Source organism: Ranitomeya imitator, chromosome 1, assembly GCF_032444005.1.
Source record: "Ranitomeya imitator isolate aRanImi1 chromosome 1, aRanImi1.pri, whole genome shotgun sequence".
NCBI lineage: Eukaryota > Metazoa > Chordata > Amphibia > Anura > Dendrobatidae > Ranitomeya > Ranitomeya imitator.
The window spans coordinates 172,805,495-172,829,998 of record NC_091282.1 but is presented as its reverse complement, the minus strand read 5'-3'; positions in this window follow the sequence as shown (position 1 = coordinate 172,829,998).

Sequence of the window (24,504 nt, the reverse complement as noted above, 5' to 3'; positions counted from 1 at the left end):
CGCAGCTACTATGTAGAGATGTTACAGAGCTGTGTTACAGTGCTCAGCATAAATGAATATCCCAACCTTTTTGAAAACTAAGATTTTAATCAATATCCACTGAATACAAGAACAATTTCCAAAATTTTGACAAGACTGATTTTCATGGAATCTTTAATTAACCTATAACATGAAAGTAAGGCTACTAATGTAACGATTATTACAAAATCTTCAGTTGTACTCTTTGTCGTGGTGGAAAAGTGTATGTCTACCAATGACATGTAGTGAAGGGATGATTTTTTATTTCAATATAGAGCAGTACATCTGTAAATTCATGATTCTGTCAATGAAATATAGAGTCCCAACACCAGGAGCACTCATGCAGCCCAACATAAGGACACTGCCACCATCATGTTTCACTGCAAGTATCATACATATTCCTGGAAAATTCAATTTGCAAGTATGTCATTCTCCTCAAAGTGAATGTCCCTTTTTAAGCCCTTGGGTCTCTATAGAGATGTAATACGCAAACTTCTCCAGGCCCTCTACTCCCCATCATCACAAGTCCAGTCCTAGTTGCATCTTCTGATCCCTACCACTCTTGCCTCTTATGCAGACACTGGATTTCTGGCTTTGATGAGACCCGAGATGATTCTGTACAAGCCTGCAAAAAGTCATGACAACCTTTTGTCTCAACATATCCTGTGAACTTATGTGTGAGAGGCATCAGAAGATGCCACATGAATTACATTTTTTAATCTTTTGATGACCCTTCATGGTTCTGAAATATGGCATCCAACAACAGACATTTTTCTGAATCAGTGAGAAAGCAATTTTTAAAAAAAAAAATCTGCATTTTGGTGAATGCCGGTTTTTTAGAAAATTGAACTAGAATTTAATTTCACTCTAATTTATTTATTTTCTTTATTTGTTAATGTATTTGAGTTATGGATATATCCTGTACTATAAAAATACTGCCCAACCATTGCAGGACATGTTGATTTGAACTTTCCCCCTATCTGTAATATCACAGTAGTGTAATATATTCAAATTATTGTTTTTTTTGCAAACGCCTTAAAGGCAGACAGCAGTTCTAGTTACTTTAGACTTTCTAATTACTCGATTTTATTGCTTTTTTTTCCTTTACAAAATGTGTTTTCATTATACAGATATATGAGGCAGAACATAATGTATAAACATTGTAAATTTACTTCATATTATATCGTAATGATCTTTTGACAAAATGATGTTGTTTACTTTATGTACAAGGTAACATGATTTTATGTCAAAGGAGATAGATTTGCAATTGTAATAGATGTTTGCAATAGATGCCTGAATCTCTCAAATTTGTGAATATATAAACATATATATTTATATGTATACTGTATAGAAAAAATTATGTGTGGGTGTATATACTGTATATTACATGTATACTAAATACAGTTGTGTGGAAAAGTGTCTCTTTCCTGATTTCATAATCTTTTGCATGTTTGTCACACTTAAGAGTATGTGCCCATGATTCGGATCTAGCAGCAGTTTGGACGCAGCGTATCTTCACTATATCCAAAGTTCTGCCTTCTATTGAACCCAGGTAAATCCGCATGTGTTCATAGCACCATGCAGATTTACCGCATTTAAAACATTTCTATTGATGTAATTTCTGATGCGGAGACAAGAGAAATTGACATGCTGCGGTCATGAAATACACGCCTCATGTCAGCATCCACAGGTTATCCACAGGTAACTATGCAAGCATAATGGACATAGAATTTCTAGAATTCCCATTCACTATGCTATCGCAGCTGGCATTTGTGGGTTTGTCGCTGCATAAATAACCCACAGTAGTTCCTGATCGTGGGCACATACCAGAATTGTTTCAGATCACCAAAAAATGTAAATATTAAGAAAAAGATAAAACAAGTAAACACAAAATGCAATTTTTAAATGAAGGACTTTATTATTAAGGGAAAAAGAATTCCAAACCTAAAGGGCCCTGTGTGAAAAAGTCAATGTCCCCTTAACCTAATAACTTATTGACCCACCTTTAGCAGCAATAACTGCAATCAAGTGTTTGCGATAACTGGCAACTAGGGTTGAGCGAAACGGGTCGGCCAGATTCAGAAGTCGCCGACTTTTGGCAAAGTCGAGTTTCATGAAACCCGACCCGACACCTGTGTGGGGTCGGCCATGAGGTCGGCGATCTTCTGATCTGGAATCGGAATTCCGATACCGAGTTCCGATATGTTTAAGATATCGGGAATCGGTATCGGAATTCATATTTAAGTGTAAAATAAAGAATAATAAAAAAAAAATATTGATATACTCACCCTAGGACGCGCCCTGGTTCTCACCGGCAGCCTTCCTTCCTAAGAATGAGCGCCTGAAAGGCCTTCGATGACATCGCGGCTTGTGATTGGTCGCGTGAGCGGTCACATGGGCGGTCACGCGACCAATCACAAGCCGCGACGTCATCTAAGGTCCCTTAGGCGCTAATTCTTAGGAAGGAAGCGTCCAAGGGAGCGTCCGAAGGTGAGTATATTCCTAATAGGTATATACTCACCCTCGGATGCACCCTGGTTCAAACCCGCAGCCTTCCTTCCTAAGAATCAGCACCTGAAGGACCTTAGATGACGTAGCGGCTTGTGATTGGTCACGTGACGCCCATGTGACCGCTCACGTGACCAATCACAAGCCGCGACGTCATCGAAGGTCCTTCAGGCGCTCATTCTTAGGAAGGAAGGCTGCCGGTGAGAACCAGGGCGCGTCCGAGGGTAAGTATATCAATATTTTTTATTTTGATTCTTTATTTTACACTTAAATATGGATCCTAGGGCCTGAAGGAGAGTTTCCTCTCCTTCAGAACCTGGGAACCATTAGAAACCCAATGCACTGCATTGGGTTTCGTGTTTCGGCCGACCCCGACCCCGACTTTTCTATAGGATCGGCCGATTTCACTCGACCCGACTTTTGAAAAAGTCGTGTTTCGTGAAACCCGACCCGATCCTATAAAAAGAAGTCACTCAACCCTACTGGCAACTAATCTTTAACAACATTCTAGAGGAATTTTGGCCCACTCATCTTTACAGAATTGTTGTAATTCAGCCACATTGGAAGGTTACCGAGCATGAACCGCCTTTTTAAGGTCAAGCCACAGCATTTTGGATTAATCGGACAGATTAAGGTCAGGATTTTGACTAGGCCACTCCAAAATCTTAATTTTGTTTTTCTTAAACCATTCAGAGGTGGACTTGATGCTGTGTTTTAGATCATTGTCCAGCTGCATAGTACAAGTGCACTTCAGCTTGAGTTCATGAGCAGATGGCCGGACATTCTCCTTCAGGATTTTTTAGTAGACAGCAGAATTCATGGATAGAATTACCACAGTCTTGCAGGTCCTGAAGCAGCAAAACAGCTCCAGACCATCACACTACTATCACCATATTTTATTGTTAGAATTATGTTCCTTTTCTGAAATGATGTGTTACTTCTATGCCAGATGTAATGGGACATATACCTTCCAAAAAGTTCAACTATTGTCTTGGGGAATCACATATAGATCTGGCCTGTTCAAATGACTCTTCCCAGAGAAATAGAGAAAACCAACAAGAGAATATAGGAAGAAACTGTCATAGGTCTAAAATTATCAAACTTTATTAAATACACAAGAAAAAATAGCTACATGTATAGAATAAAATACTCTGTCTTCAGAAAAAATGCACATGCAAAATATGACCGCAGGCGCACGACCATGTAAAGTAACCGTATCAAATCTTCAAGTTAGTAACAGAGACTGCCCTAAGGCAAAGAGGTAGAGACATATAGTGCAATACTGTAATGGACCGGTTAAGGCACCTAATAGTGTGTCCTCAGTATGTATAGAGATCACTATCTCCCTATTTTGTTATGTGTGGTACGGTATATTGACCCTAGCTGCCAAATCATTAAAGTGCCTAGTGCTTGATGAGAAAACCTCTCATAGTAGCTATTGCATGGCAGGCATACCAGACCTCATCCTATATAAACGGAGATAGTAACTATAACATGTCTCATATATATAAACAGTAATGAAGTACCGATGCTATACATGACCTGCACATGCTGTCCTGATGGCCCCAACGCACGTTTCGCGTCCTGCTTCTTCCGGGGGAATGTATGTAGGGATGAGTATGACCGGGTTTTTATATTCATGTGTTTCATTGGTGGCAGCGGCGTTGTAATGGTGCTCTCGCTGCTGAAACAGGCCACCGCGCACGCGCAGGTCGGCGTCCCACGTCACTGCCGCCGTTCCCCCGCCCGTCTTGTCTTGGGGAGATGAGCCTTTATGATCTTATTGCTCAGCAATGGCTTTCGTCTTGGAACTCTGCCATGCATGCCATTTTGCAGTCTCTTTTCTGGTGGAGTCATGAACACTGACTTAACTGAGATAAGTAAGGCCTTCAGTTCTTTGGATGTTGTTGTGGGGTCTTTTGTGACCTCTTGGATGAGTTGTTGCTGTGCTCTTGGGGTAATTTTTGTTGGCCTGCCACTCCTGGAAAGGCTCACCACTCTTCCATGTTTTTGCCATTTGTAGCTAATGGCTCTCACTGTGGTTCGCTGGAGTTACAAAGCTTTGGAAATGGTTTTATAACCTTTTACAGTCTCAAAGAACACAACTACTTTGTTTCTCATTTGTTCCAGAATTTCTTTGGATCACAGCATGATGTCTAGCTTTTGAGGATCTTTTTGTCTACTTCACTTTGTCAGGCAGGTCCTATTAAGTGATTTCTGGATTGAAAACAGTGTGACAATAATCAGTCCTGGGTGTGAGTAGGGAATTTGAACTCAGGTTCCCAAAAATGTGGTAAACCAATGTATGTTTTAAGGGGAGGGGAAACACTTTTTCATACAGGGCCCTGTGGGTTTGGTTTTCTTTTCCATTAATAATAACCCTCATTAGGAACTGTATGTTGTTTTTACTTGTATTATCTATCACTAATATTTAAATTTGTTTGGAGATCTTAAACATTTAAGTGTGACAAACATGCAAAAGAAATCAGGAAGGGGACAAACACTTTTTCACACAACTGTTTATGAGTATATATATATATATATATATATATATATATATATATATATGTATATATATATATATCTATTTGCATGTTAGCCCATGTAAGCAAATATATGTATACATAATCTCCACACATGAATATCCAATGAATAATGCCTCCACTGATATAATTCCCCACATACAGTATGTGTATATATACAGTGGGGAAAATAAGTTTTTGATCATAATATGTACAGACTACTGCTTTCCCATACAAACAGGTTGATACAGTTGATAAAATAAGTATTTGATACACTGCCAATTTTGCATGTTTTCCGACCTACAAAAAATGGAGAGGTCTGTAATTTTATTGTGAGTACACTTCAACTGTGAGAGACAAAATCTATAAACAACCTGAAAATCACATTGTATGATTTTTAAATAATTAAATTGCATTTTATTGCATGAAATAAGTATTTTATCAACTTCCAGCCTGCAAGAATTGTGGCTCTCACAGACATGTTTGTTTTTCTTTAAGAAGCTCTCCTACTCTGCATTCATTACCTGTTTTAATTGCACTTGTTTCAACTCTTTACCTGTATAAAAGACATTTGTCCACACACATAATCAATCACAATCCAACCTCTCCACAGTGGCTAAGAGCAAAGTGCTGTCAAAGGACAACAGGACCAAAATTGTAGACCTGCACAAAGCTGGCATGGGTTACAGGACAAAAGGCAAGAAGCTTGGTGAGAAGGCAACAACTGTTGGCACAATTATTAGAAAATGGAAGAAACACAAGATGACTATAAATCTTCCTCAGTCTGAGGCTCCATGCAAGATCTCACCTCATGGAGTAAGGATGATTCTGAAAAAAGGTCAAGAATCAGCCCAGAACTACACAGGAGGACCTGGACAATGACCTGAAGAGAGCTTGGACCACAATCTCAAACATTAGCGTTATTAACACACTATAACATCATGAATTAAAATATCGCAGGGCACCAAAGGTCCCCCTGCTCACGCCAGCACATATCCAGACCCATATGAAGTTTGCCAATAACCATCTGGATGATACAGAGGACCAAAATATAACTTTTTGCTATCAACTCCAATTGCCATGTTCGGAGGAAGAAGAAGGATAAATAGAACCCCAAGAACACCATCCCAACTGTGAAGCATGGTGGGAGAAACATGATACTTTGAGGGTGCTTTTCTGCAAAGGAGACAGGACAACTGCACAGTATTGAAGGGAGGATGGATGGGGTCATATATAGTGAGATTTTAGTCAACTACCTCTTTTCTTCAGTAAGAGCATTCAACATGGGTCCTGGCTGAATCTTCCAGCAAGAAAATGATCCAAAGCACACAGCCAGGGCAACTAAGGCGTGGCTCCATGTAACAGTGCTGACGACACCCCTGCATAGAGTCCCCTTCCCCCTCCACGCAGGGGGATTACTCATCACCCCAACCCCACGGTGTTGTCTTCCGGTGTGTCCCTTCTGCTGCTTCCTGCAATCTGTTTGTGTGTGCCACAGTCTGCCGGCGCCTAGTACGAGTGTTGCCGTGCTTTCCTGTTCTTAAAAGGGCAGCATGTACATTATGCTAAATGCTCTCAGCTTGTTGCTGAGAAGTAGTTAGCATAAGTAGTACACCTTCAAGATGGTTCCCAGCCAAAAGCTCGTAGGCATCTTGTATATAAGACTCCCTCTGGTCTCACAGCTGCCAGTGCCTGAACCTCGTCAATTGGTCCCAGAGCTGCCAGGTCCTGAACCTCGTCCCCTGGTCTTACAGCATCCAGTGCCTGAACCTCGTCCCTTGGTTCTGGAACAGCCAGTGCCTGAAACCTGTCTGCTAGTCCTGGAGTGGCCAGTGCCTGGACCTCATTCCTTGGTCTCAGAGCGGACATTGCCTAAACCTAGTCCCCTAGTCCCAGAGCAGCCAGTACCAGAAAATTGTCCTCTCGTCCAAGAGCAGCCAGTCTTGTTCCCAAAGTCCAACACTATTGCCCGGTTGATGAGTGGCGTAACCCTGATCCTGAATCCTAGACTGGCATGTCTGAACTAATCCCTAATGTAGTGTCATCATACCTCAGCAGCTGCAGCACTCAGTTCTGCCCAGGAGTGCCACCTGGTGGCTACCTGCCACACAAGCCTGACCTCACCACTAGAGGCTCCAGTGAACACGAGGGTGCCACTTACTAATGCCCTTTCCCAGCAGGCCCAGCCCTGTGGCACAGTGGATCCATAAAACTATGAGCACCACAGCTGTGTATAAAAGTCTGGTCAGCCCAGTCTTAACCGCAACACTCTGTAAAAAGTATTTCAAGGTCCTGGTGTGGCCTAGACAGACTCCAGGCTTTAGCTCAATAGGAAATAGGGAGCTGAAACTCAATGTGGCCCAGCGACAGCCCCCAAACCTGAAAGATATGGAGAAGATATGCATGGAGGAGTGGGCCAAATCCATCCTGCTAAAAGTTAATGGGGGCACCACGGTCGGTGGGACTCAAACCAAGGCCTAAACAAATGCCAAGTGTATAAAGAGAAGAAAAAGGTAGGCCTTATCAAATGGGAGTCACCACCAAAACGACATATCAAATCACAGCTTTATTAAACATGTATGCAAAAGACAAAAACACATTAAAAACATTTAAAACAAGGGGATATAACATAACCCCATACTTTCAGAAGCCCAAGATAAGGCAAAAGAACCCGCACATACCCAAGCAGAGTATAATACACATGCCCATTAACTACACTTGGCCTGAATAGCAGCGTAATAGCGCACCATAAACAGCCCAGCCAGTCCCATATAGTCACCCATGACGCAGCCACCTGTGCGTGGCGACACGCGTTGGGTGCCTGCTGCCCGCACCTCTCCTCTTTCAGGGTACACATGCCCTCATTAATCCTGCCCTGGACCGGTACCAACGGGACCGGGTCTTTGCACTCTATATAGGGTTCATTCTTCTCCAGGCGGTCGGTTCCATGTGTGGTGGGTATTGGATTGTACATCTATCCATATATTTGCCTTACTACATTACCTTTACCACCGGCATGGTTATTTCTATTGCTATATTTGTGGCCATTGTGGCATATTTACCATACGGTGCCTGTTAGGTCTTCCTTTTTCCCAGGGTATTATCATGTCCCTGGACGGTGTATGACTATATGGGACTGGCTGGGCTGTTTATGGTGCGCTATTATGCTGCTATTCAGGCCATCTGTAGTTAATGGGCATGTGTATTATACTCTGCTTGGGTATGTGCGGGTTCTTTTGCCTTATCTTGGGCTTCTGAAAGTATGGGGTTATGTTATATCCCCTTGTTTTAAATGTTTTTAATGTGTTTTTGTCTTTTGCATACATGTTTAATAAAGCTGTGATTTGATATGTCGTTTTGGTGGTGACTCCCATTTGATAAGGCCTACCTTTTTCTTCTCTTTATTCACTTGCCAAATCCATCCTGCAGTGTGTGTAAACTTGCTCCAGAACTGCAGGAAACTACTGACTAGAGACAAACTAATATTTCAATGTACAATATACAATGATGGTTGCACTCAATCGTATTAAATCATGTCAATGTGAAATATATGAAATATATGAAATGTGAATAGCAAAAATGGCTTTTGAATATTATGAAAATACATGAAAAATACATGAGACGCTTTGCACAAATTTTGGCCAAATAACGTCTGCCCATCAACCAACGTCAAGGTGGCCTCATGAGTCTGATGGGTCTCAGACCAGTGTGAACACCTCTCTATAAGGCTAATGCCTGAATGCATGGGTGAATGTGGACATCTCTCTCAATAAAGCCTACATTTATGGGTTGGCAGGAACCAGTTGTAATTAAAATCCCATGTGAAGGGCAGAGTGCTCCTACAGAAAGCTAGCATACAAATAACAGAAAACTGACTGGCACATTAGAAACTAGTCTTAACAGGTGCATAACAAAAAACAGCTACTTACATATTTCAATGTTCAGTTCGGATTACAATTGCTAAATTCGCAATATTCATCCATTTGTTGGTCGAATATTTGGCAAACAAAGCTGAACGCCATTGGAGTAAATAGTAGGCAAAAATAAACGCATGCTCAACACCATCAAACAGGCCCAAAAACTGCCAAAACAATCCAAATTAGGGACAGACACCAGGAAAGTGGCGTCAATTCACCCATGGTACAAATTTTAGAATTGCATGGCAGTAATCAGCTATGCATGAGGTATTGGGGTCTGGGCTAGCATTTACAGCTTTGAATTGAATTTCAAATTAAAACGAGGTGGATGAGGCATTGGTGTAGGCCTATTGTCCTGGAAGCCCTGATACCACATGCAACAGCTCAACCTGCTTTTATGTTCAGCCACACTCAGTGGCCCAAATATCAGTTTCACAGACCACTATTGTTGGAAAAATGGAAAGATAGTAACAAGCGTAGGTGACTCAAAGGGGTTGGAAGGCTTCTGGTATCTGGTCTGCGACAGGCAACACAAGTGAAGAAGACACAACCAGGAGACTACACATTTCCAAAAATAGTTGTGGATACTACCAAAGTGGCATCAATTTCACCAGAGTAGACCTAGTATAATGGGGACCGACGCCTCTTCCACTACAGCCAACCCAGCAGATGGAGATTGTAACGGGCAAGTTTATTGAACCACTGTGCCGTAGCCCTCAGAATGTCTGGATGGGCATAACTAGGTGGCCTACCAAATCTGATCATGGATAAGCAGCAGAAGGGGAAGACCGCAACCCAAGGCGGGACAAAGAGGTGGCACCAGATGATACTCTAGGGCTCATATACAGAGGGTGGCAGCTGAGCTCCTAGAGTGGGTAGGCTGCTACAGCCCAAATGAGGGATGAAGAATGCAGGCAGGCACTGTAGGGACACTGGAACCATGAGTGCAGATGGGACAAGCTGAGTAACAGAAAAGCACTGGCAGTTGCAGGCTGGAGCGGGGATTACATAGATGGGCATGGCAGGGGCGGGCTCAACCGGGTGTTAGACAGATGGGCTATTGCAGCATGTGCACTGAACTGGGTGTTAAGAGATGTGCACTGGCAAGAGCGGGTTCGACCGGGTGTAAGACAGATGGGCACTGGCAGGTGCTGGCTGGACCGGGTGTTAGACAGATGGGCACTGGTAGGTGCAGATTGGACCGGGTGTTGGACAGAGGAGTACTGGCAGGTGCAGGATGGACTGGCTGATGCACAGAAGAGCTCAGACAGGTACGAGCAGACTGGTACATGGTAGACAAGCAGACAGGCGGACCTGGGGAACCTGACAACTAGTAAGCATGCAAGGCAAACTGACAACATTGCTCAAGCACCTCCATATTGGAGGAGAAGCCTTAAATAGAAGGTGTCACCCAGCTATTGACTGGAAACACCTTGGGGCAACACATGTGGTCCCTTTATGAGAGAGGGAGCTCGCACCCTATGCTCCCAAAGTATTGGAGTGTGCACACTGCAATCTGTCTGACTGATGAATGTCTTTGTAAGACCGAAACATTTATTTTTGGATTGAATGCACAAAATAAAATTATCTGCTTATATAATTTACCTGAGTGCCAAGTTTTCTAAAAGATTTACATGGGCAATAAATTAGAACAATTGGAGTCAAAGGAATGTCATATAAAAAGGAAGTTTATTAAATATAGTACACCAGTAGAAAAAATATATATTAAGAACAGTGCCAATTTATAGATACACAAGTCAATAAACCAGGTATCTAGACGGCCCCACAAAGAAGCTTACGCAAAACACGCGTAGAGGCTGGCAGTCCCTTGACACACTGCGACCATGACAGGTAAGAATCTATCTTTAAGTAGCCAATTTACTTGGTGCCTTTGAAAGTGTATATATATGCTTACTATACTGTCTATTTTTTCAAAGAACTTGATTTCTCTGGTCGGATTTCTGAGCTTTCAGTGTGTATACGGGACTCTGTTATACCTGTGTCCTTCAGTTTTATAGATACCTGGTTTATTGACTTGTGTATCTACAGTGGGGCAAAAAAGTATTTAGTCAGTCAGCAATAGTGCAAGGCCACCACTTAAAAAGATGAGAGGCGTCTGTAATTTACATCATAGGTAGACCTCAACTATGGGAGACAAACTGAGAAAAAAAAATCCAGAAAATCACATTGTCTGTTTTTTTAACAATTTATTTGCATATTATGGTGGAAAATAAGTATTTGGTCAGAAACAAACAATCAAGATTTCTGGCTCTCCCAGACCTGTAACTTCTTCTTTAAGAGTCTCCTCTTTCCTCCACTCATTACCTGTAGTAATGGCACCTGTTTAAACTTGTTATCAGTATAAAAAGACACCTGTGCACACCCTCAAACAGTCTGACTCCAAACTCCACTATGGTGAAGACCAAAGAGCTGTCAAAGGACACCAGAAACAAAATTGTAGCCCTGCACCAGGCTGGGAAGACTGAATCTGCAATAGCCAACCAGCTTGGAGTGAAGAAATCAACAGTGGGAGCAATAATTAGAAAATGGAAGACATACAAGACCACTGATAATCTCCCTCGATCTGGGGCTCCACGCAAAATCCCACCCCGTGGGGTCAGAATGATCACAAGAACGGTGAGCAAAAATCCCAGAACCACGCGGGGGTACCTAGTGAATGAACTGCAGAGAGCTGGGACCAATGTAACAAGGCTTACCATAAGTAACACACTACGCCACCATGGACTCAGATCCTGCAGTGCCAGACGTGTCCCACTGCTTAAGCCAGCACATGTCCGGCCCGTCTGACGTTTGCTAGAGAGCATTTGGATGATCCAGAGGAGTTTTGGGAGAATGTCCTATGGTCTGATGAAACCAAACTGGAACTGTTTGGTAGAAACACAACTTGTCGTGTTTGGAGGAAAAAGAAGACTGAGTTGCATCCATCAAACACCATACCTACTGTAGTGGAAACATCATGCTTTGGGGCTGTTTCTCTGCAAAGGGGCCAGGACGACTGATCCGGGTACATGAAAGAATGAATGGGGCCATGTATCGTGAGATTTTGAGTGCAAACCTCCTTCCATCAGCAAGGGCATTGAAGATGAAACGTGGCTGGGTCTTTCAACATGTCAATGATCCAAAGCACACCGCCAGGGCAACGAAGAAGTGGCTTCGTAAGAAGCGTTTCAAGGTCCTTGAGTGGCCTAGCCAGTCTCCAGATCTCAACCCTATAGAAAACCTTTGGAGGGAGTTGAAAGTCCGTGTTGCCAAGCGAAAAGCCAAAAACATCACTGCTCTAAAGGAGATCTGCATGTAGGAATGGGCCAACATACCAACAGTGTGTGGCAACCTTGTGAAGACTTACAGAATACGTTTGACCTCTGTCATTGCCAACAAAGGATATATTACAAAGTATTGAGATGAAATTTTGTTTCTGACCAAATACTTATTTTCCACCATAATATGCAAATACAATGTTAAAAAAACAGACAATGTGATTTTCTGGATTTTTTTTTCTCAGTTTGTCTCCCATAGTTGAGGTCTACCTATGATGTAAATTACAGACGCCTCTCATCTTTTTAAGTGGTGGAACTTGCACTATTGCTGACTGACTAAATACTTTTTTGCCCCACTGTATATATTGGAACTGTTCTTAATATATATTTGTTCTACTGGTGTACTGTATTTAATAAACTTTCCTTTTTATATGACATTCCTTTGACTCCAATTGTTCTACTTTATTGCATATTTATAGTTTTTTTGTCATACTGACATATTGAAGTTTTCTACTACTATCAGTATTGTATGTTTATATTTGTGTGCTCTGATCTATAATTTTCAAGATTTACATGGGATAGGATCCTACTTGGGCACCATCCTCAGGAGTGCCACAATTATCATTTTTGATCTTTATTTTTGGTCACTCCTGACGAAGCAATGTGTGAAACGCGCGTTGGAGTGTGGGGTGGTGACGCCAGCACACACAGCATGAATTCTGGTTAGTATTACTGTCTCTTGCTTTTATACTTATAGAAAATATTATGTTATGTTATACTGCACTGTGCACCTTTTCTACAGGTAAAATATATGTATAGAATCATGATTACTGTTGATTGGACCTGTGATATGAATTTCTGAGTTAATTAATGAGTTTTTGAACATAATTTATGTTATCACTACATATAATATATACTGTATATATTACGTTGCACTCCACTTTATACATTACGCTGCACTGCACCATATATATTTTTCTTGGTTATATATATATATATATATATATACATATATATATATGTATATATATATATATATATATATATATATACATATATATATATATGTATATATATTTATATATACATATATATATATATATAAATATATACACATATATATACAGTGGGGCAAAAAAGTATTTAGTCAGTCAGCAATAGTGCAAGTTCCACCACTTAAAAAGATGAGAGGGGTCTGTAATTTACATCATAGGTAGACCTCAACTATGGGAGACAAACTGAGAAAAAAAAATCCAGAAAATCACATTGTCTGTTTTTTTTAACATTTTATTTGCATATTATGGTGGAAAATAAGTATTTGGTCAGAAACAAACAATCAAGATTTCTGGCTCTCACAGACCTGTAACTTCTTCTTTAAGAGTCTCCTCTTTCCTCCACTCATTACCTGTAGTAATGGCACCTGTTTAAACTTGTTATCAGTATAAAAAGACACCTGTGCACACCCTCAAACAGTCTGACTCCAAACTCCACTATGGTGAAGACCAAAGAGCTGTCAAAGGATACCAGAAACAAAATTGTAGCCCTGCACCAGGCTGGGAAGACTGAATCTGCAATAGCCAACCAGCTTGGAGTGAAGAAATCAACAGTGGGAGCAATAATTAGAAAATGGAAGACATACAAGACCACTGATAATCTCCCTTGATCTGGGGCTCCACGCAAAATCCCACCCCGTGGGGTCAGAATGATCACAAGAACGGTGAGAAAAAATCCCAGAACCACGCGGGGGGACCTAGTGAATGAACTGCAGAGAGCTGGGACCAATGTAACAAGGCCTCCATAAGTAACACACTACGCCACCATGGACTCAGATCCTGCAGTGCCAGACGTGTCCCACTGCTTAAGCCAGTAGATGTCCGGGCCCGTCTGAAGTTTGCTAGAGAGCATTTGGATGATCCAGAGGAGTTTTGGGAGAATGTCCTATGGTCTGATGAAACCAAAATGGAACTGTTTGGTAGAAACACAACTTGTCGTGTTTGGAGGAAAAAGAATACTGAGTTGCATCCATCAAACACCATACCTACTGTAAAGCATGGTGGTGGAAACATCATGCTTTGGGGCTGTTTCTCTGCAAAGGGGCCAGGACAACTGATCCGGGTACATGAAAGAATGAATGGGGCCATGTATCGTGAGATTTTGAGTGCAAACCTCCTTCCATCAGCAAGGGCATTGAAGATGAAACGTGGCTGGGTCTTTCAACATGACAATGATCCAAAGCACACCGCCAGGGCAACGAAGGAGTGGCTTCGTAAGAAGCATTTCAAGGTCTTGGAGTGGCCTAGCCAGTCTCCAGATCTCAACCCTATAGAAAACCTTTGGAGGGAGTTGAAAGTCCGTGTTGTCAAGCGAAAAGCCAAAAACATCACTGCTCTAGAGGAGATCTGCATGGAGGAATGGGCCAACATACCAACAACAGTGTGTGGCAACCTTGTGAAGACTTACAGAAAACGTTTGACCTCTGTCATTGCCAACAAAGGATATATTACAAAGTATTGAGATGAAATTTTGTTTCTGACCAAATACTTATTTTCCACCATAATATGCAAATAAAATGTTAAAAAAACAGACAATGTGATTTTCTGGATTTTTTTTTCTCAGTTTGTCTCCCATAGTTGAGGTCTACCTATGATGTAAATTACAGACGCCTCTCATCTTTTTAAGTGGTGGAACTTGCACTATTGCTGACTGACTAAATACTTTTTTGCCCCACTGTATATATATATATATATATATATATATTTTGTATGCCTTTTTTTGGTGTTCATGCTAGAGTCTCCAATCTTTAGTGTTTACATTTGACATGTGGTGATTACCTATAGTGCTGTATGTGCTGACCTGCTCCCCTTGGCTTTTTTACTATATGTATTTTTTCTTTTTCATTTTTGTCCTGTCAAAAGTTTTAATATACATTTGTCCTTACTGATGTGTTTATTTAATAAAATGAAAATTTGTTGCATTGAATGATTTTTTTGGTATTTATTTTTTCAAGTAGTTTTTTCTAAAACACTAACATCCATGTGTCTGCTCAAACAGTTTAGAAACAGACTCCATGAGGGTGGTATGAGGGACCTGAAGTCCACAAATGGGTTTTGGGCTTATAATCCAACACCATGCAGGGAGATTGGCATTACCCAGACAACACGAAAATTGGCAGATTCGACTTTGGTGCCCTGTGCTCTTTATGGATGAGATCAGGTTCATACTGAGCACATGTGACAGACGTGTCAATGTCTGGAGACGCCATGGAGAATATTCTGCTGCCTGCAACATCCTCTATCACGACCAGTTTGACAGTAGGACAATAATGGTATGGGAGGAATTTCTTTGGAGAGCCACACAGCCCTCCATGTGCTACACTGACTGCCTATATTTATTGGGATGAGATCCTCCGACCCATTGTGAGACCATATGCAGGTACAGTGGGCCCTGGGTTTCTTCTGATGCATACAATTCCTGTATGATGAAGGCATTGATGCTATGAACTGGCCTACCCGTTCCAAAGACCTGAATCCAATCGAGCACATTTAGGACACCATACACCAATGCCACATTACACCACAGACTGTCCAGGAGTTGACTAATGCTTTAATCCAGGTCTGGTTAGTGATCCCTAAAGAGAACATCCGCTGCCACGTGGAGGCCACACACACTACTGAGCATCATTTCATTGTCTTGAGCCATTTCCGCTGAAGTTAGATCAGCCTGTAATTAGATTTTCCACTTTGATTTTGAGTATCATTCAAAATCCAGACCTCCTTGGGATATTAATTTTGATTTACGATGATTATTTTTCTGCTTTATTGTTCTCAACGCATTCTACTATGTAGTGAATAAAGATGTGCAACTGGAATGTTTCATTCAGTGATACCTAGAATGTGATATTTTAGTGTTCCCTTTATTTTTTGAGCAGTGTATATTTATGTAATAGACTGTAGACTTGTGTGTAATAAATATCCTTTATTGATACTCGGTTTTGTTTCAGTTAGTATACAGTATAAGGAATAGATAACATTAAGGCATCACTAAGTTGTATTAAATTGTTACAAGTCAAAGCTGACAATAATTAACATCGTATGCTAATAGAGCTCTAGGAAAGTCTAACCCCTTTCTGACCTTGGACGGGATAGTACATCCAAGGTCAGATCCCCTGCTTTGATGCAGGGCTCCGCGGTGAGCCCGCACCAAAGCCGGGACATGTCAGCTGTTTTGAACAGCTGACATGTGCCCGTAATAGGCGCAGGCAGAATCGCGATCAGCCCGCACCTATTACATAGTAACATAGTAACATAGTAACATAGTTAGTAAGGCCGAAAAAAGACATTTGTCCATCCAGTTCAGCCTATATTTAGTGTTGAGCGATACCGTCCGATACTTGAAAGTATTGGTATCGGATAGTATCGGCCGATACCCGAAAAATATCGGATATCGCCGATACCGATATCCGATACCAATACAAGTCAATGGGACATCAAGTATCGGAAGGTATTCTCATGGTTCCCAGGGTCTGAAGGAGAGGAAACTCTCCTTCAGGCCCTGGGATCCATAGGGATGTGTAAAATAAAGAATTAAAATAAAAAATATTGATACATTTACCTCTCCGGCGGCCCCTGAACTCAGCGCGGGTAACCGGCAGGCTTCTTTGTTCAAAATCAGCGCTTTTAGGACCTGAGAATCACGTCCCGGCTTCTGATTGGTCGCGGGCCGCCCATGTGACCGCCACGCGACCAATCACAAGCCGCGACGTCACCGCAAGTTATTAGCGCGCTCATTTTTGAAAAATGAGCACGTTAATGACTTTCAAAGACGTAGCGGTTTGTGATTGGTCGCGGCCACGCGACCAATCACAAGCCGCGACGTCACCGCAAGCTATTAACGCGCTCATTTTTGAAAATGAGCGCGTTAATGGCTTTCAAAGACGTAGCGGCTTGTGATTGGTCGCGTGGCCGCGACCAATCACAAGCCGCGACGTCACCGCAAGCTATTAACGCGCTCATTTTTAAAAATGAGCGCGTTAATGACTTTCAAAGACGTAGCGGCTTGTGATTGGTCGCGGCCGCGACCAATCACAAGCCGCTACGTCTTTGAAAGTCATTAACGCGCTCATTTTTCAAAAATGAGCGCGCTAATAGCTTGCGGTGACGTCGCGGCTTGTGATTGGTCGCGTGGCGGTCACATGGGCGGCCCGCGACCAATCAGAAGCCGGGACGTGATTCTCAGGTCCTAAAAGCGCTGATTTTGAACAACGAAGCCTGCCGGTTACCCGCGCTGAGTCCAGGGGCCGCCGGAGAGGTAAATATATCAATATTTTTTATTTTAATTCTTTATTTTACACATCTCTATGTATCCGATACCGATACCCGATACCACAAAAGTATCGGATCTCGGTATCGGAATTCCGATACTGCAAGTATCGGCCGATACCCGATACTTGCGGTATCGGAATGCTTAACACTACCTATATTCCATCATAATAAATCCCCAGATCTACGTCCTTCTACAGAACCTGATAATTGTATGATACAATATTGTTCTGCTCCAGGAAGACATCCAGGCCTCTCTTGAACCCCTCGACTGAGTTCGCCATCACCACCTCCTCAGGCAAGCAATTCCAGATTCTCACTGCCCTAACAGTAAAGAATCCTCTTCTATGTTGGTGGAAAAACCTTCTCTCCTCCAGACGCAAAGAATGCCCCCTTGTGTCCATCACCTTCCTTGGTATAAACAAAGCCTCAGCGAGATATTTGTATTGTCCCCTTATATACTTATACATGGTTATTAGATCGCCCCTCAGTCGTCTTTTTTCTAGACTAAATAATCCTAATTTCGCTAATCTATCTGGGTATTGTAGTTCTCCCATCCCCTTTAAATCCCCGGTCTAACTAGGGATTTGTACAGAGACAGTATAATGCTCTCATCATGTGTATCCAGACCTCTATTAATGCACCCCATGATCCTGTTTGCCTTGGCAGCTGCTGCCTGGCACTGGCTGCTCCAGGTAAGTTTATCATTAACTAGGATCCCCAAGTCCTTCTCCCTGTCAGATTTACCCAGTGGTTTCCCGTTCAGTGTGTATTAACTAGTTAAATGCTGCTGTCAAACGCAGACAGCGGCATTTAACTACCGCTTCCGGCTTCCGGCACATATTTGGTATCGCCGCACTCAGAATCGCCTGATCTATCAATTATAAAAAAGCATTAACCTGATCGCTAAACAGCGTAGCGGGAAAAAATTCGAAACACCAGAATTACGTTTTTTTGGTCGCCGCAACATTGCATTAAAATGCAATAACGGGCGATCAAAAGAACGTATCTGCACCGAAATGCTATCATTAAAAACGTCATCTCGACATGCAAAAAATAAGCCCTCAACTGACCCCAGATCATGAAAAATGGAGACGCTACGAGTATCGGAAAATGGAGCAATTTTTTTTTTTTTTTTAGCAAAGTTTGGAATTTTTTTTTAACACTTAGATAAAAAATAACCTAGTCATGTTAGGTGTCTACGAACTCGTACTGACCTGGAGAATCATAATGTCAAGTCAGTTTTAGCATTTAGTGAACCTAGCAAAAAAGCCAAACAAAAAACAAGTGTGGGACTGCACTTTTTTTGCAATTTCACCGCACTTGGAATTTTTTTCTTGTTTTCTAGTACACGACATGCTAAAACCAATGATGTCGTTCAAAAGTACAACTCATCCGGCAAAAAATAAGCCCTCACATGGCCAAATTGACGGAAAAATGAAAAAGTTATGGCTCTGGGAAGGAGGGGAGTGAAAAATGAACACAGAAAAATGAAAAATCCTACGGTCATGAAGGGGTTAAAAATCATATTTTACAGAATTTTTTCCTGGCTTCTACAGTACTATTACCAGTGGACAGATGTGATTGTATTGTGTTATGCACTTATACTGGAGTCTTGTCTTTATGAACATAGATGTAATTACGGAAACATGTTGAAAAGTTTTTTCCTGAACTTGCCCCCATCTTTCAACTCTGTTTTAATGTTGACTTCTTTATATTCTGGGCTACATTTCTGATTATTGGTTTTGAAGTTGTTGGAAGCAGAGTATATGCATAGTGAAAGAAAAAAAATAATAAGTACCTGATAACATGTATACTACATTATTTGCAAATTGAAAAGTCTTAAAATTTATTTAATTTATAAAAAAACAAAACTTTTTTGAAAGGTCTGCAAGTGACTTTGTAAGTTCAGAGCTCAGTGGTTGTTCCTTTAAAAACCTGCTCTCTTTATGATAAATCTCTCCATGGTTTAGCCTAAATGATTGTGTTTCTTCCCCCCATTTTATTTCATGCTTAAACATACAAAAAGGCTATGATATTTATGACAAACTAGATGGTGGCCCGATTCTAACGCATCAGGTATTCTAGACTAGGGTTGAGCGACTTTTACTTTTATAGGATCGGGTCGGGTTTCACGAAACCCGACTTTTTCAAAAGTCGGGTCGAGTGAAATCGGCCGATCCTATAAAAAAGTCGGGGTCGGCCGAAACTCGAAACCCAATGCAGTGCATTGGGTTTCCAATGGTTCCCAGGGTCAGAAGGAGAGGAAACTCTCCTTCAGGCCCTGCGATCCATATTTAAGTGTAAAATAAAGAATTAAAATAAAAAATATCGCTATACTTACCCTCTGACGCGCCCTGGTACTAACCAGGAACCTTCCTTCCTTCGAATCAGCGCTTGCAGGACCTTGCGGTGACGTCGCGGTGACGTCGCGGCTTGTGATTGGTCACGCGACCGCCCATGTGACCGCTCGCGCGACCAATCACAAGCCGCGACGTCACGGCAAGGTCCTGCAAGCGCTGATTCTTAGGAAGGAAGGCTGCCGGAAAGAAGCAGGGCGCGTCCGAGGGTGAGTATATTCCTATTAGGTATATACTCACCCTCGGACGCGCCCTGCTTCTTTCCGGCAGCCTTCCTTCCTAAGAATCAGCGCTTGCAGGACCTTGCCGTGACGTCGCGGCTTGTGATTGGTCGCGCGAGCGGTCACATGGGCGGTCGCGCGACCAATCACAAGCCGCGACGTCACCGCAAGGTCCTGCAAGTGCTGATTCGAAGGAAGAAAGGCTGCCGGTTAGTACCAGGGTGCGTCAGAGGGTGAGTATAGCGATATTTTTTATTTTAATTCTTTATTTTACACTTAAATATGAATTCCGATACCGATTTCCGATATTGCAAACATATCGGAACTCGGTATCGGAATTCCGATACCAGATTCAGAAGATCGCCGACTTCATGGCCGACCCCACACAGGGGTCGGGTCGGGTTTCATGAAACCCGACTTTGCCAAAAGTCGGCGACTTCTGAAAATGGCCGACCCGTTTCGCTCAACCCTATTCTAGACTATTCATGTCCACATAGTATATTGCACACCCCACGTAGTATATTGCCCAGACACGTAGTATATTCTCCAGCCACGTAGTATATTGCCCAGCCACGGATTATATTGCACAGTCACGTAGTATATTGCCCAGCCACGTAGTATATTGCCCAGCCACGTAGTAAATTGCACAGTCACATAGTATATTGTCCAGCCACGTAGCATATTGCCCAGAAACGTAGTATATTGCCCAGTGACGTAGTATATTGCCCAGACACGTAGTATATTGCCCAGCTACGTAGTATGTTGCCCAGTGATGTAGTGTATTGCCCAGTGTTGTAGTATAATGCCCAACCACGTAGCATATTGCCCAGTGACGTAGTATATTGCCCAGTCACATAGTATATTGCCCAACCACGTAGTATATTGCCCAACCACGTAGTATATTGCCCATTGATGTAGTATATTGCCCAGCCACGTAGTATATTGCCCAGTGACGTAGTATATTGCCCAGTGACGTAGTATATTGCCCAGACACGTAGTATATTGCCCAGCTACATAGTATATTGCCCAGTGACGTAGTATATTGCCCAGTGACGTAGTATATTGCCCAACCACGTAGTATATTGCCCAACCACGTAGTATATTGCCCAGTGACATAGTATATTGCCCAGCCATATAGTATATTGCCCAGTTACGTAGTATATTACCTAGTGACGTAGTATATTGCGCAGCCATGTAGTATATTGCCCAGTCACGTAGTATATTGCCCAGTGACGTAGTATATTGCCCAGCCACGTTGTATATTGCCCAGTTACGTAGTATATTGCCTAGTGATGTAGTATATTGCGCAGCCATGTAGTATATTGCCCAGTGACGTAGTATATTGCCCAGTGACGTAGTATACAGCACAGAGCCACGTAGTATATTGCCCAGTTACGTAGTATATTGCCCAGTGACATATTATATTGCCCAGTGACGTAGTATACAGCACAGAGCCACATAGTATATTGCACAGCGACGTAGTATACAGCACAGAGCCACGTACTATATTGGCCAGTCACGTAGTATATTGCTCAGTGACATAGTATACAGCACAGAGCCACGTAGTATATTGCACAGCAAAGTAGTATACAGCACAGAGCCATGTAGTATATAGCCCAGCTACGTAGTATATTGCCCAGCCAGGTTTGTCACAGGTTAAAAAATAAAAAATAAACATATAATCACCTTTTCGAGGGCCCCTTGTAGTCCACGGCAGCTTCTGGTCCCAGGGTTGGTATGAGCGCAGGACCTGTGATGATGTCGCGGTCACATGACCGTGATGTCATGGCAGGTCTTTCTAGCGCAGGCGCGCAGGGCCTGTGATGACGTCGCGGTCACATGACCGTGACGTCATGGCAGGTCCTTCTCGCGCAGGCGCGCAGGGCCTGTGATGATGTCATGGTCACATGACCGTGATATCATGGCAGGTCCTTCTCCCATACCATCTTTGCCACCGGAACCTGCAACAGAAGATGGCGGCCGGTGCGAGCGACTACAGAGGGTGAGTATAGTAAGTTTTTTTTAATTATTTTTAACATTACATTTTTTACTATTGATGCCGCATAGGCAGTGTCAATAGTAAAAAGTTGGGGACACACAGGGTTAATTGTGGCGGTAACGGAGTGCGTTACCCGCGGCATAACGTGGTCCGTTACCGCCGGCATTAACCCTGTGTTAGCGGCAGCCATGACAGGCAGCTGGCGAGACCAATCAGCAACTGAATAAACGAGACAGATGGACAGACAGACAGACAGAAGTGACCCTTAGACAATCTATAATATAACGCTGGGAGCGTCACTCTGTTCGAAGCCTCTATAGACTGCGCAGGCGCAAGCGCCGGCGCAGTCTGGGCCTCACAGAGTGACGCTCCTGGGAGATCGCGGTGTGCGTTCACACTGAACGCACACCGCGATCTCCAACAGAGAAGCAGGGACCGCCAGGAGGGTAAGTATCGCCTATATTCACCTGTCCTGCGTTCCATCGCTGAGCGCCTCCATCTTCCCGGTCTTCGGCCTGTAACCTTCAGTTCAGAGGGCGCGATGACGCGCTTAATGCGCGCCGGCGCCGCCCTCTGACTGAACAGTCACGGCCAGGAGACCGGGAAGATGGCGGCGCCCAGCGCTGGAACGGGACAGACAGGTGAGTATAGTAAGTGCTGGGGGGCCTGAGCTGGCGGCGATACCGGCACCTGACCCCCACAGCGTGCCGGTGTCCCCGCCTGCTCAGGCCCCCCAGCACTCGGCGCCGAGCGGGTTAGAGGCAGTATGGGGACGCAGGATGGAGCAGCACATAAGGATTGGGGACGCAGGATGGAGCAGCACATAAGGATGGGGACGCAGGATGGAGCAGCACATAAAGATGGGAACGCAGGATGGAGCAGCACATAAGGATGGGAACGCAGGATGGAGCAGCACATAAGGATGGGAACGCAGGATGGAGCAGCACATAAGGATGGGGACGCAGGATGGAGCAGCACATAAGGATGGGAATGCAGGATGGAGCAGCACATAAGGATGGGAACGCAGGATGGAGCAGCACATAAGGATGGGGACGCAGGATGGAGCAGCACATAAGGATGGGGACGCAGGATGGAGCAGCACATAAGGATGGGAACGCAGGATGGAGTAGCACATAAGGATGGGGACGCAGGATGGAGCAGCACATAAGGATGGGGACGCAGGAAGGAGCAGCACATAAGGATGGGAACGCAGGATGGAGCAGCACATAAGGATGGGAACGCAGGATGGAGCAGCACATAAGGATGGGGATGCAGGATGGAGCAGCACATAAGGATGGGGACGCAGGATGGAGCAGCACATAAGGATGGGAACGCAGGATGGAGCAGCACATAAGGATGGGAATGCAGGATGGAGCAGCACATAAGGATGGGGACGCAGGATGGAGCAGCACATAAGGATGGGGACGCAGGATGGAGCAGCACATAAGGATGGGAACGCAGGATGGAGCAGCACATAAGGATGGGAACGCAGGATGGAGCAGCACATAAGGATGGGGACGCAGGATGGAGCAGCACATAAGGATGGGGACGCAGGATGGAGCCGCACATAAGGATGGGAATGCAGGATGGAGCAGCACATAAGGATGGGAACGCAGGATGGGAGCAGCACATAAGGATGGGGATGCAGGATGGAGCAGCACATAAGGATGGGAACGCAGGATGGAGCAGCACATATGGATGGGGACGCAGGATGGAGCAGCACATAAGGATGGGAACGCAGGATGGAGCAGCACATAAGGATGGGGACGCAGGATGCAGCAGCACATAAGGATGGGGACGCAGGATGGGAGCAGCACATAAGGATGGGGACGCAGGATGGAGCAGCACATAAGGATGGGGACGCAGGATGCAGCAGCACATAAGGATGGGGACGCAGGATGGAGCAGCACATAAGGATGGGAACGCAGGATGGAGCAGCACATAAGGATGGGAACGCAGGATGGAGCAGCACATAAGGATGGGAACGCAGGATGGAGCAGCACATAAGGATGGGGATGCAGGATGAAGCAGCACATAAGAATGGGAACGCAGGATGGAGCAGCACATAAGGATGGGGACGCAGGATGGGAGCAGCACATAAGGATGGGGACGCAGGATGGAGCAGCACATGACAGGATGGGGACGCAGGATGGGAGCAGCGCATCACAGGATGGGAGCAGCGCATCACAGGATGGGGACGCAGGATGGGAGCAGCGCATGACAGGATGGGGATGCAGGATGGAGCAGCACATGACAGGATGGGGACGCAGGATGGGAGCAGCGCATCACAGGATGGGAGCAGCGCATCACAGGATGGGGACGCAGAATGGGAGCAGCGCATGACAGGATGGGGACGCAGGATG